Source organism: Meleagris gallopavo, chromosome 3 (assembly GCF_000146605.3).
Source record: "Meleagris gallopavo isolate NT-WF06-2002-E0010 breed Aviagen turkey brand Nicholas breeding stock chromosome 3, Turkey_5.1, whole genome shotgun sequence".
NCBI lineage: Eukaryota > Metazoa > Chordata > Aves > Galliformes > Phasianidae > Meleagris > Meleagris gallopavo.
Genome location: NC_015013.2, coordinates 89,386,800 through 89,400,039, shown reverse-complemented (window position 1 = coordinate 89,400,039; position 13,240 = coordinate 89,386,800). Strand labels below are relative to the sequence as shown.

Sequence of the window (13,240 nt, the reverse complement as noted above, 5' to 3'; positions counted from 1 at the left end):
TTTCTTTTTTTTTTTAATAGTAATGACTTGCCCTGATAAGAATTCGTGGGAAGTATCATAGGATTTTTAATGAGAATAATACCTCTGAAATAGCTTGCTTATTAGAGATGTAGTTACTGCAGGACCAAGCATAGAAAAGCAAGCAGATAGCTAAGACTCTGGACTATGCTGCAGGAGACCTAGGCAGAAAGCTTGACTCCTACAGATTTGCTGACTTTGCCCAAGAAGTCTTTGTTCCTGTAATATGAAGCTGGAGAACTACTTTCCGTCCAGACTTTGAATATCTTTGCTTCCCCCTCTCTGACGTCTCGTCCAAACTGAATAAATTCCCATTTTTAGGGATTATATAAGGTATAGTGGTCATGGTGGTGAGGGGTTGATGGTTGGACTGGATTAATTTACGTATCTTTTCCAACTTTAATGATTCCATGATTCCATGAAAGCAGCGGCTATTGATCAAGGCTGGCTGGCATTGAGGAACTTGAGGCTCAAGCAAAAGTAGTGCAGGTCTGTGCTTCAAATGTAGCTGGAGTCTAGCATGCTATGGTGGTTTGAGGGCAAGGAGTGCTTTTGCTTGGATGAATATAAAGAATGTATTTGGAGACCAGAAGTGCTGTGCATGTGACTAAGTTGCTGCAAGTGGCATTTTAGACCTGCAGAGCAGTAATAACGTTTGGGAGTTAGGTCCACAAGAGTCCAGGTGCAGCAAGGACTAGTTACAAACCAAGAGGAATGGAGGCAGAGCTGAGATACCGTGGCTGGCAGCATAGGGACCTTATGTACATGTCCCATGACACCCCTGCTATGGAGCAGAGTTGGTTGATCATTGTTGCCAAAAGCCCATATGACCAGACTGGTCCCCAGTGTTACAACTGATTCAAGTCCAAGCTAGAAAACTGAGTCTGCAAGTCAGGATCAGAGACATGGTCAGGCTGCTTCAGCGTATTTCAAGCAAACACCAAATGTGAGAGTCTCAACTTAAAAACAGCTTGAAAATAAAGGAAGGGGAGTAGCCAGCTGAGCTCCTAGGAGCAGGTCATGTGCCCTGAGCTCTTACACCATATGGAGTTTATGACTGAAAGGATGTCGAATTGGTCTTTATTCCTGCTGCTTCTAAGTAAGACTAATGATTTCTCCAGGAGCTGATGTGTGTCCTTTCACCACTGAAACCCCGGGGTTTGAAAGGTGCTGCTGAGAAGTTATAGGCCTTGTTTGGGCTGCTGTGATGTTCAGATAGTTAACAAATCCAAAACCTCTTAAATATAATTCAATTCTCTTGGGACTGGCAGACTGAGAAGACACTCAAGAGAGCTTTGGGAAGTACCAGCATCCAGGACAGCGAGCAGTGCTCTTTGAGCCAACACATCTTGAGAGTAACAAGATGGGAGAATGGCTCAAAGTTCAGAGATACTGTTGACTTTGAAATTGGAAAGCAGAGGAAAAACCCAGTCACACAATAATTGGCATTCATTGGAGATGAGGTCTGCCACCTCAGCATTTGGTTCATAGCACTCAGACCTTGTTAGTTTATTGCCAAATAAAAAATAATGGGAGCATAGCTCAGATTGACTTGGTAATGAAAAGTGAAAGTGCAATAGCTGCAGATTTTTTTCCTTTTTTTCTTTACTGCTGCTAGGAATCATCTCTCTCAGAGTCCATTTTCAGCTACTGACTTCATCTGGTTAAAGTCACTCAGTGTTTAACTTCCCAGTTCAGTATTTACATATTTGTATAATCTTACATATCTGTATAATATAACCACATCCACTCCATAAAGCTTTAATGCAGCTCACTGGAATTGTTTGTCATTCCTTTTCTGAACTTTTCCATTAATGAGTAAGGTGTATCAAAGTTAGTATCTGTCTTAGTGCTCTGAGTATATATGAATCCTCTTGTGTGTGCAGACGATTTCAGACTGCACCGTGAATATTTTTGAGTCCTCTTAGCTGTAGTTAAAGTATTTTCTGCACAGCTAAATAACTGTGGTTTTTTGGAGTTCTTTTTCTTAACAGTAATTAGAGGGTCTTGTGGTTTTCTGTGACCCAGAATAACAGATGCAGGTTGCAATAAACAACTCAAAGCCAGATCACGTACTAATTGTGCATCATGACAGCTTAATTCTCAGCAGTGCAAGAGTACTAGTAACTTGTTTTTCCTTACGTAAACTAAGAAAACAGTTGTTATTTTTTTCATTGTTAGATTCTGGCTTGCAGGTGCATTGCTGGTATATAATGACATCTACTGGCAAGCAGACATTGTGAAATCTCCAGTGCTTCTTAGAGTTCTCAGCCAAGATCTACACTTGCAGTGTAGAAAGGAAGAAAGATGAGAAAATTTCCCATCTTTGTGCCTCTTCTGATAGAAGAGCTGAAGGGAAGAAGGGAAAAAAAAAAAAAGAGAAGAACAATTTATTCTCTTAATTCTGTCATTGATTACTCTTGTTCAAATTAAAGATGGTCCTGAGAGCAATATTGCAGACAGCTAATCCATACCTATCAACCGCTAGGTGCAAAAGGAAAAAGCTTTTCTAGAAGATTCAAATGAATCTCGTAGCCTATTGAATTACAGATGGCTGAAGCATTACACAAAACATAGGTTGCTATGACCTATCAGAAACATTTTTTCTGCCCCTCTCACATTTTTACAACTACTTCTCCAGTACATTATAGCCATGAAGCTTTTCCTCCAAGAATCTCTGAGTTTAGAGCAGGGGCAGCGTCACAAGCTTTGGTCCCTTGCTGGAATCGAGGATCCCAAATTTCTCCTTCCAGTGCTGTGTTCTGCTTCCATCGATCAAAACCTGGCTGATCTTCCTTGGCCATGGCTGGACACTGTGGCAGTCTGACTGTGCAGCTGATACCACAGCAGAAACTGTGTGTCAAGCTGTTTTATACTGTCCTTGATACAATCCATCCGTAAGTTGCCCCTTTTCGATCTCTCATCCTTTGTCTTTAGCACTGCCTACAGTCTTAGAATTGAGTGGAATACTGGGAAAAATTCTTCTCAGAAAAAGTAGACTGTAAGTGATGAATATGGAATAGCAGAAGCATTAAACATTTAGGAGCAGATTAGCACTGGAGTTTGGAGTACTACAGTCCTGCTTCTCTGCCCCAATACACTCTTCTTGGATGTACAAAATGATACTGGAATGTTTGATAGGTATGTGGAGGTCTTAAGCATTCAAGACTTCCCAGAAGAAGAGCAAAAGGAATTAATATATTTTTCTAGCAAAACAAAATATCTGCCCACATCATCCATAAATCCCAATATATATATATATCTATTAATGTTCAGGCCGTGTATTGTCACTGGAAAAAGACATGAAATCTTACTACCTGATCTGGTTACATAAAGCAAATTTGTAAACCTTTGCTATCTTTCACAAGCAGGGGATCTTAGCATTCACTGTGTTAAGGCAGGATACAAATGATCTGCCAATCAATCCTCATCTTGATATATGTTGTTCTAAAACACAAAGATATTTTTGCTAAAAGACATTTTTGCTATCTCTTTCACGCTTAGGAATTCCAGAGGCCATCAGTCTTGTTCTGTATGTGCATCTTGATCAGTGCAGGGACTTTCATCCTGCTTTCCCATTATAAACTTTTGCTGCTTGCAAGGACTGGTACATAGGTAGAAGACCAAGAGAGGTGCAAGCATAGCCAGCTGAGTTGTTTCTTGCCTTTGCATTGTTTTCCTTTCTACATGGAAGTTCACCTCACAGAAAATAATGATTTTGCTTCTTGTAGTCCAATCCCTTGAATCCAATTTTTTCCTCTGTCAGTTCCTCTTTTTAGTGGGATTGTAGCACCAATCGACTCCAGTTACCTTCTGCCTCCTGTTCAGTATGTTTAGTCAAAACTAGGTCTGCAAACAATTGTGTTTTTTTTAACTTGTGAAGATTTTTTTTGTCAGTTGATCGAACAACTTATATAGCTGTTAAACAGAAGAACTCCAAATAAAACATTTAGTACGTTGTTATCTCTCTCTCTCTATTGCAGAAGTAGATGAATACTTCAAATAAATCTTCCACTTGGGGCAGCCTTGATACAGGAAAAACTGATAGTTCAAGAGCTGCCAAAGATGTCTGACCATCCTCCTCTTTCAGAAATCCCATATGTAGTTTATGACAGTGTCATAGTAAGGTGTGGGTAGTGTGAAGCTAAAGGGCAGGATGTTGGGTGCTTTGAAGTCTTTGTAGGTTCTCAGGCTATTATGAGCTCTACAGTGACCTTCACTGAGGCATGGCTAGTTACCAAATAACTAAGTTTGCTGAACCTTCTCACCTGCAGCACCAAGTTTATGAATGAAATTGTGTCATATTCACTGATAACACACCTTTTGTTGTAACTATTTTGATGCAAAGGTGGAGTATCAGGTTTCTTTAGAGAAAGGTATCTATTGGGATCCCTGAAAAAAGGTGCACGTACCCTTGGAAAAAAAACATTCAGTGACTGGGATCATGTGATGAAGGTTCAGAAGGCCCATTGTTGATCTCATGGTAAGGTCCATGATGTTTATGATAGGGCTAAAAGGTTCAAACATCCTTGAAATACAAGATCTCCTGAATTTCTCTTGGTAGAGTACCTTTTGTGACCCAGTGACATCTATGCAATTAAAAAAAAAAACAGTTCAAAAGTATCATTTAATCAGCTCACTGAATAATGGGTTTTCTGATAGATTAGGCACCCCTACAGCTTCTACAGGTTCCTGTGTATCATGTCCATGTGGCCTTTCTGTTTATTAAATCAGAATATAATGCAGTGAACCAGGGGGATGATTTTCTTCTTTTCTTAGAATGAACTGAACTCCCAGATAAGATGAATGTCTTATTTCTTTTAGAAGAGAAGATAATGCCAGTTTTGTTGTCAAATTTTCCAAGATATTAATAGGATTTTAGCATCCTTAAGCTAACAGAATCTTGCATCTGTGCCTTAGAAAATGGCAGTCATTTGTGTTGCCTCTCTGGTCAGCGACTTTTGAAAATGGAGCTGAGTGACATATATACACTACAGTTCTGCATCTCAATTGGTCTGAAGATCACTCCTGACCTTCACTGGAAACAAAAATCCCGAACAAACAAAAAATCCCCACCAAACTCAGAATTGTCAATATTTCTGAAGAAAAAGCTTAGAGAATGAGAAAAAAAGATATTACTTCCTTCCCAAGTCATGCTGTCTTTTGGAAGTGCTCTCAAGAATTTGGAGCTGAAGATCATACTAAGCTTGCAACATCTCTTGCATCCTTCTTCTTCTCATCCAATGGAGAAAGCTATTGAGTCTTCTGGTTTATACTTAGTGATCGTCAGGTTGCAAATTGAACACAGGTAAAAGAACAAGAAGAGAGAAAAAATAAAATTATCATTAGAGCACTGACCTAGGACATAGGAAATCTGCGGTCAGTTTCTGTCTTTGTCCCAGACCTGTGACCTTCCATATGTCTCCTGTTCAGTTGCACCTCTGACTCATCACCCTCCTGGAGTGGAAACAATAATACAGTTGCTGTAAATTCTCATTTTGCAGAGATACTGCGAGTTTAATTAACAAAGGAGAGAGGGGTATATTAATAGAGAAGTGGTAGCATTGCTTAGTTCAGTCTTGCTTTTGTTTCCATCTCATTTTGACTTTCTTGCTCTGTTTTTATTCAGCTTTTGTTGCCTACCTATGATATAGATCCCCTGGTTTGCAGAGCTGTCAATATGCTGGGTGTCTAATTCATGGAGTTCTGCTTAGCAGAGTTTTGAAGGTCACCCAGTGATACCTCTATTGATGTTTTGTGACAGGGTTAGAAAATTTTATCTCATTCTGGGATTAGAAAAGTGATACTTTTGTGGTAGGTGTAGACCAGTTTGGAAGAGAAAAAAGAAGGTGTATAAAATTGACCTCAGTGCGGTATATCTTCTGTAGACTGCTTTGTAAGGTGAAGGAAATATCCAGTGATTTACTTGAATTTGACAGGAAAATAAGAATCTAACGATGTGTTTTTGGACTGATTTTTTTTCCCATTATTTTCTCATTTAGTTTCCTTTCATTTCTATTAATGAAGGCCACAACCCAGAGTTTGAAATAAAATGTGTGATTATAGTCCGCAGCTGTTCTCAAGTTGGAAGAAATATTTGTAAACTTGGCAGCTGCTTAAGGAGCTGCAAGTGGAAGAAAGGAAAGCAGTTAAACTTGTGCAGATTGCTTAAAAATCATGACTGATAGTTATTCCATTGTGTGCTTTTGATGTCTTTCTAGATTCAGGTAGTAAAGCATTTCTATCTCCATATCTTTTCAAGTATCTGCAGACTGCTTCCTCCTCCATTTTAGGTCCCTTTTCATAGAAAATATCCTGTGAGGCTGGATATGGCAAAATGTATGTTTCAGTTGTTCGTGCTCTGAGGAAACATATTATCTGATAATTAGGTTATCTACTTTGTAATTTTATAATTATTTCCATTCGGACATCTGAGGATCTACATGGGATGTGGATATAATCTGGTCACAGACCATATACATAGTGTTCAGCAATTATATGGGGTAGAAAGCTCAATATCCCTTTGTACTCAGCTCTGGTGAGGCCTTACCTCAAGTACTGTGTTCGGTTTTGGGCCTCTTGCTACAAGCATGGCCAGTGAAGGGCAATGAAGCAGGTGAGTGAGAGCTGGAGAGGAGCTCTGCAGAGAGGGACCTGGGCGTCCTGGTGGACGACAGGTTGTCCATGAGCCAGCAGTGTGCCCTCGTGGCCAAAAAGGCCAATGGCATTCTGGGGTGCATTAAGAAGAGTGTGTCCAGCAGGTCGAGGGAGGTGATCCTCCCCCTCTACTCTGCCCTGGTAAGGCCTCATCTGGAGTACTGTGTCCAGTTCTGGGCTCCCCAGTACAAAAAAGACAGGGATCTCTTGGAAATAGTCCAGCGGAGGGCCACAAAGATGGTGAAGGGCCTGGAGCATCTCCCCTGTGAAGAAAGGCTGAGTGAACTGGGTCTGTTTAGCCTTGAGAAAAGACGACTGAGAGGGGACCTGATCCAGGTTTATAAATATCTGAGGTGTGGCAGCCATAGTGGTGAGGCCAGTCTCTTTTCAGTGGTACGTGGAGACAGGACGAGGGGAAACGGACATAAGCTGCAGCACAGGAAGTTTCGCACGAATGTGCGTAAGAACTTCTTCACGATGAGGGTGACGGAGCACTGGAACAGGCTGCCCAGGGAGGTTGTGGAGTCTCCTTCTCTGGAGATATTCAAATCTCACCTGGACGCCTACCTGTGCGACCTGGTGTAGGGAAACTGCTTTGGCATGGGGGTTGGTCTCGATGATCTCTGGAGGTCCCTTCCAACCCCTACAATTCTGTGATTCTGTGAGTGGTGTGGAGCACAAGTCTTATGGGGAGTGGTTGAAGGAACTGGGATTATTCAGACTGGAGGAGACTCAAGAGACCTTACTGCTTTCTACAGTTCTCTGAAAGGAAATTGTAGTGAGGTGAGTGTCAGCCTCTATTCCCAGGTAACAGTGACAAGATGGGAAGTAATAGCATTAAGTTTCACCGGAAGATAGTTAGGCTGGATATTAGGAAAAATTTCTTCTTCGAATGAGTGGTGAGGCGCTGGAAGAGGCTACTTCCCAGGGAGGGGGTGGAGTCAAGAAAAGGCTACATAGAATCATAGAATCACAAGGTTGGAAACAACCTGTAGATCATCTAGTCCAACCGTCTTCTCATTACCATTGCTACCACAAACTAAATCATATCTTGTAACTCCTCATCCAGGCGCCTCTTGAACACTGCCAGGGACAGTGACTCCACCACCTCCCTGGGCAGCCATTCCAGTGCCTGACCACTCTCTGAGACAAAAAGTCCTTCCTTATGTCTAACCTAAACCTCCTCTGGTACAACTTGCAGCCATTTCCCCGGGTCCTGTTTGTTGCTTTGGAGAAGAGGCCAAACCCCTCCTCATCACAACCTCCCTTCAGGAAGTTGTAGAGTGCATTGAAGTCTCCCCTGAGCTCCTCTTCTCCAAACTGAACAATCCCAGCTCCCTCAGCCGCTCCTCCTAAGACTTGTGCTCCAGACCCCTCACCAGTTTTGTTGCCCTTCTCTGGACACTCTCCAGGGCCTCAACATCTTTCCTGTAGTGAGGGGCCCAAAATTGAACACAGTACTCGAGGTGCGGCCTCACCAATACTGAGTACAGGAGGATGATGACCTCCCTGCTCCTGCTGGCCACACTATTTCTAATGCAGGCCAGGATGCCATTGGCCCTCTTGGCCACCTGGGCACACTGTCGGCTCATGTTCAGCCGAGCATCAACCAACCCCCCCAGATCCCTTTCTTCTTCACAATCATCCAGCCACTCATTCCCAAGCCTATAACGCTGCTTGGGGTTATTGCGGCCAAAGTGCAGGATGTGACACTTGGCCTTGTTGAACCTCATCCCATTCACCTCAGTCCAGCGATCCAGCTTATCTAGATCCCTTTGTAGGGCCTCTCTACCCTCAGGCTGATCCACACCACCTCCCAACTTGGTGTCATCTGCAAACTTACTGAGGGTACACTCAATCCTCTCATCTAGGTCATCAATAAAGATATTAAACAAGATGGGCCCCAGTACTGACCCCTGGGGGACACCATTTGGTCGCCAGCTGGACTTAACTCCATTAACCACTACCCATTGGGCATGACCCTCTAGTCAGTTCCTTACCCAAAGAAGGGTATACCTGTCCAGACCACGGGCAGCCAGTTTCCCCAGAAGAAGCCTGTGGGAGACTGTGTCAAAGGCTTTGCTGAAGTCTAGGCAGACTACATTAACAGCCTTTCCCTCATCTACCAGTGTGGTTACCCAGTCAAAGAAGGAGATGAGATTGGTCAAGCACGACCTGCCCTTCATGAACCCATGCTGGCTGGGCCTGATCTCCTGGACACCATGCATGTGCTGTGCCATCTCATCCAAGATGATTTGCTCCATGACTTTTCCTGGTACCGAGGTCAGGCTGTGTCATGGAGTTACTGAGATCAATTTACGCCTGTGACAGGGGGCAGTAGGCCCCTGCTCTCCCCTCCCCACCCCACAAAATGGGAAGGAAGGAAGGAAAACAAAAACAGCAGCAACAATCTATGGAGGAAAACTTATTTTACTAACTATGATATCGGAATGCAAGATAACACAATATAATACAATCTGATTGAAATTGAGACTAATAAATCAAATAAAATAGGAGAGAGAGAGTTCCCGAGACCGATTCAAACCTGAAAAGCTTGGAACGGCCAGGAAAGTACCCTCCAGCACCCACTGCCAGGCAGTAAGAGACCGCCTCACCCGGAAGGGCCAGATCCCATGACTTCTGTAATGTACAGGGATAGGTGCCTAGAATTGGAGCATTAACACTTTAACTCCCAGTACACTACATGATGTTTTGATGCGGAGTACTGAGAACCAAAACCAAAAAAAACATAAAACCATGATAGGCTGACAGGCCTGTAGTTCCCCAGATCCTCCTTACGGCCCTTCTTGAAGATGGGAATCACATCAGCAAGCCTCCAATCCTCTGGGACCTCTCCAGTTAACCAGGAGCGCTGATAGATGGTTGAGAGTGGCTCGGCAATCACCCCCACCAGCTCCCTCAGCACCTAAGGGTGTAGGCTGTCCGGTCCAATGGACTTGTGACAGTCCATATGGAGGAGGAGCTCTCTAACTGTCTCCACCTGAATCGCTGGGGGTATATTCTGAGTAGCATCCCAGATTTCCAGATCAGGGCATAAAATGCCCAGAGGATAACTGGTCTGGCTATTAAAGGCAGCTGTAAAGAAGGCGTTGAGGACCTCAGCCTTCTCCTTATCCTCAGTGGCCACATTCCCTGCTGCATCAAGTATAGGATGAAAATTCTCCATGGTTCTTCTTTTACCGTGACATGTGGCACTGAGGGACATGTCTTAGTGAGTATGGTAGTTATTGATTGAAGGTTGGGCTAGATAATCTTAGTGTCTTTTCCAACCTTAATGAATTTACACTTGTATGAAAATAACCCAAGAGGTAAATCTTTGGATAATACAAAACTAATAAAGCTATGTGAGCATAAGGTGAGCATGGAATGGAAGTTTTAAAAAGATAAAAATAATTTTTAAAAAAAGACCGTAAGACCTTCATGACCACGAAAGGACAACCTAACCTACAGCTGACATAACATATGGCAGTGGTATACCAGGAAGACATCCTCACTCAAATCTAGAAATGAGATAACTCTGCTATTGCAAACAAGCTAACAAAAAAACCTGTCAATGCATGTTTATACTTCCACAGCTCACCTATATATATATTTTCAGTAGCTGTAGTAAACCAAAGTTGATGGGTATATTCTTATTCATTGTCTCTCTAATACTCTGCAGCAGCTGAGAGTCGCCTGGGTTCTGGATTCTCTCATGATGTGACATTTCCTTTTGCCCAATGGATCTGAAAAAATCTTTTTCTTTTAGTGTGGCTCAGAAAATATTCACAATTTGCTCACAGAATTTCTATCGATTCCTTCATGAAAGAGTTTTCAGAGTTATTCATCTAGTGCTGCATCCTCAGAGTTTGTCGTGTTCAGTATTTTTGGAAATTCCTAAGCCAAACTGCTGTATTTTTTAATACACCTACTCACAGGTACAACTACATGCACACTCAAGCTTTTTTCCACAAAACTATTGAAATAAACAATATGTTGGTTCATCTAAAGCACAAAGGTACTTCACTAAAACCAGGTGTTGGCTAAACCAAAGAGAAGTTGCCTTAGAAGCTCCACCCTGTTCCTCTTCTTAGTAGTAGTCTCTCCTTCCCAATTCCTTGGAGGCCTGGTACTTCTGACTTTTCAGTCCAGTCCAGATGCTTCTTCAGAAAGGGCAACGAATTGAAATTCAGATATCCACGAAGTAGAGAGGTAGCAGTAGAAATACATGAGATAAACAATTACATATAGTTTACACGTCACTAGCAGAATCTCATTGCCTTGAAGCTGGGAGCACAGCCAACTTGTGAATATACGCTATTATTGTTATCCTTCTCAGAGTGCACAACTACATTTGGCCTTGGTGCAAGAAAGGCAATGAGCTTTTCTTCCCCAAGGCTTAATGCCAGCTGCTGAAGCTGACCCGTTTCTCACAGCATGATGCCTAGATCCTTCAGCCCAGTGCACTTGCATCCATGTTTGCTTGGCAGCTATTTTACTAGCCCGTGCCCTTTGTCTCTGCTATTTCTTTGTTATATTTACTCATCACTTGCAGTTTTGAACTGAGCTTTCAAGTGTAGTCACTGTCATTTAATATTTATTCATACAGCGTCCACAGCAGAGTAGCAGAGTGACTAAGGAAGCAAATGAGGCATTGCTGTAATTCAAGAAAATAATCACAGAATGAATTTTGAAAAAAAAACACCCACGAAGTGACATTTGTAGTGATACGTCAAATCTCTACAAATTTGACATATAAACTCTCTATGCCCATAGTATGTGCCAGTGTATACCATCAGTAATTGCAGAACCTACCATCCCTCTCTTATTCAGCATTATCTGCTTCTGTATAGCTGATAGTGCTCCAGGGCTATACTACATGAAAATTCCTCTGGTCACATTGGATCAGGTGGCAGTTTGCCAGATATAGACCCTTTTGACAAGTATTTTGCCAACTGTGAGCTAATGAACGGATTTATTCTCTTGTTAACATTTGTGGGAAGGTTTGATTAAAGGCTGCTGGCTGTGCAACAAAGAGGATGAAACTAAATATACGTGGCTGGATTTTCAGTGAGAAAAGGACAGCATGCTCAGGAGTCTGAAAAGGACAAAAGTACTCAGGAAAATCTCCTGCCTTTCTTTTGTGCCTAATTGCTGGAGTTGTAACCTTCTCAGCACGACTACTCTTGAACAAAATAATTTCAGGCCCTTGTGATTTCTTCTTGGCCAATGTTCTCATTCTCTAATTGCAACTTTATTGGGCCTTACTAACTTGTTTCCAGGAGAGATGCACTGGCTCTTTTGCAATCCTAATTGACCTCACTGTCATGGAGAGAGGAGGACACTGACACCTTTTGGGTACACCATTACTTCCCTTGGTCTTGACAGTATGGTGAGCATGATAGTTGGGATCTTACCTAATTAAAAAATTCCTGTGGACTATTGAAAAGAAAACGTGATTGTTCTGTGATACCATTAACAGAGGTTGGCTAGTTAAAAAATAAAAATAGAATAAGTAGCTTAGTGAAGTAAATTGCCCTGGAATCAGAACTCTGTTCCAGTTAGCTACATCCTCAGTGGGGATTTCAGCAGCTGGTTGCAAGCTAAGGGTACAAACTGTTGGTAGCTTTCCATCCCTTCTGTCACATTTCCTTTGGCACTATATGAGAGCATAGCAATGTCAACGCTTTTCAACTGAAGTAGCAGAAGCAGGAGGCCTTTTCACTCTCTTGGGTGCTGGGGTTCAGTGGTAGCTCCCCAGTGGATGTTAAATTTGTCTCCACAGTCTAGGTTGTTTCTAAACAGTTTCCTAGTAAGGCCAGTGGATACCTGAAGATTGGCAGTGCAAGCTGGTTAGACATTCCAGCTTTATTTCTAGTGAAGGGTTAGTTCTGATATGGGTTTCTTGATGTGTGCCTCACAGTGCTTCAATTTATGCAGCGGAGGAGAGGCTGTGGCAATAGATATGGGTGGAGGAAATGACTTTATTAGTAGAGCTCCTTGGAGTGCTAAGCATTGCTGGATAACATATTCTTTGAGCCTAATGCAACTTTGAAAGCCCTCTCCCCCTCTTGCTGACCCTTGATCTGATCTGTGGGCTGACCAGCTGCCTCTGCATGCATGGTCACCAAGAGGGAGAGAGTCTGCAGTTCTACCCTGCAAATGCCGTTGCACACCCTTGGCTGTGAAGACTCTTGGCTTCACATCTCTGCAAGCAGCTTCTTGGATGTGTGAAAAATCAAATGAGAAAAATCATGCTATTTCAGCTAATAATAAAGGTCTTTCTCCTCTGCTGAGATGCAATTAATTTAGGATGCAAGTTGCTGATTGTGTTTGGGAAGAGGAGCAGCCTTGTTTTCAGAGGTCTTCAATGCCAAAATGGATGAACTGTGAACAACTTGGTGTGAGTTCACTGTTGCTTTGAGTGTGAGGCTGGAGAAGAAACCTTATGAGGTTCTGTCCAGTATGGATGGTTTAATGAGTATTGTGCTTGCAACTTATTGGCTGATATCAGGGTTATTTTATTCAGCTACACAAAAAAGATGCTACTTCACAGAACAAAAAA

The 13,240-nt window shown here is 42.4% G+C and overlaps 1 protein-coding gene across 1 annotated transcript in view; it reads left to right on the top strand.

The window, feature by feature from the left end:
• COL22A1 (collagen type XXII alpha 1 chain) overlaps positions 1–13,240 on the top strand; it is a 136,868-nt gene that overhangs the window by 90,858 nt on the left and 32,770 nt on the right. The gene's annotated exons all lie outside the window — the stretch shown is intronic.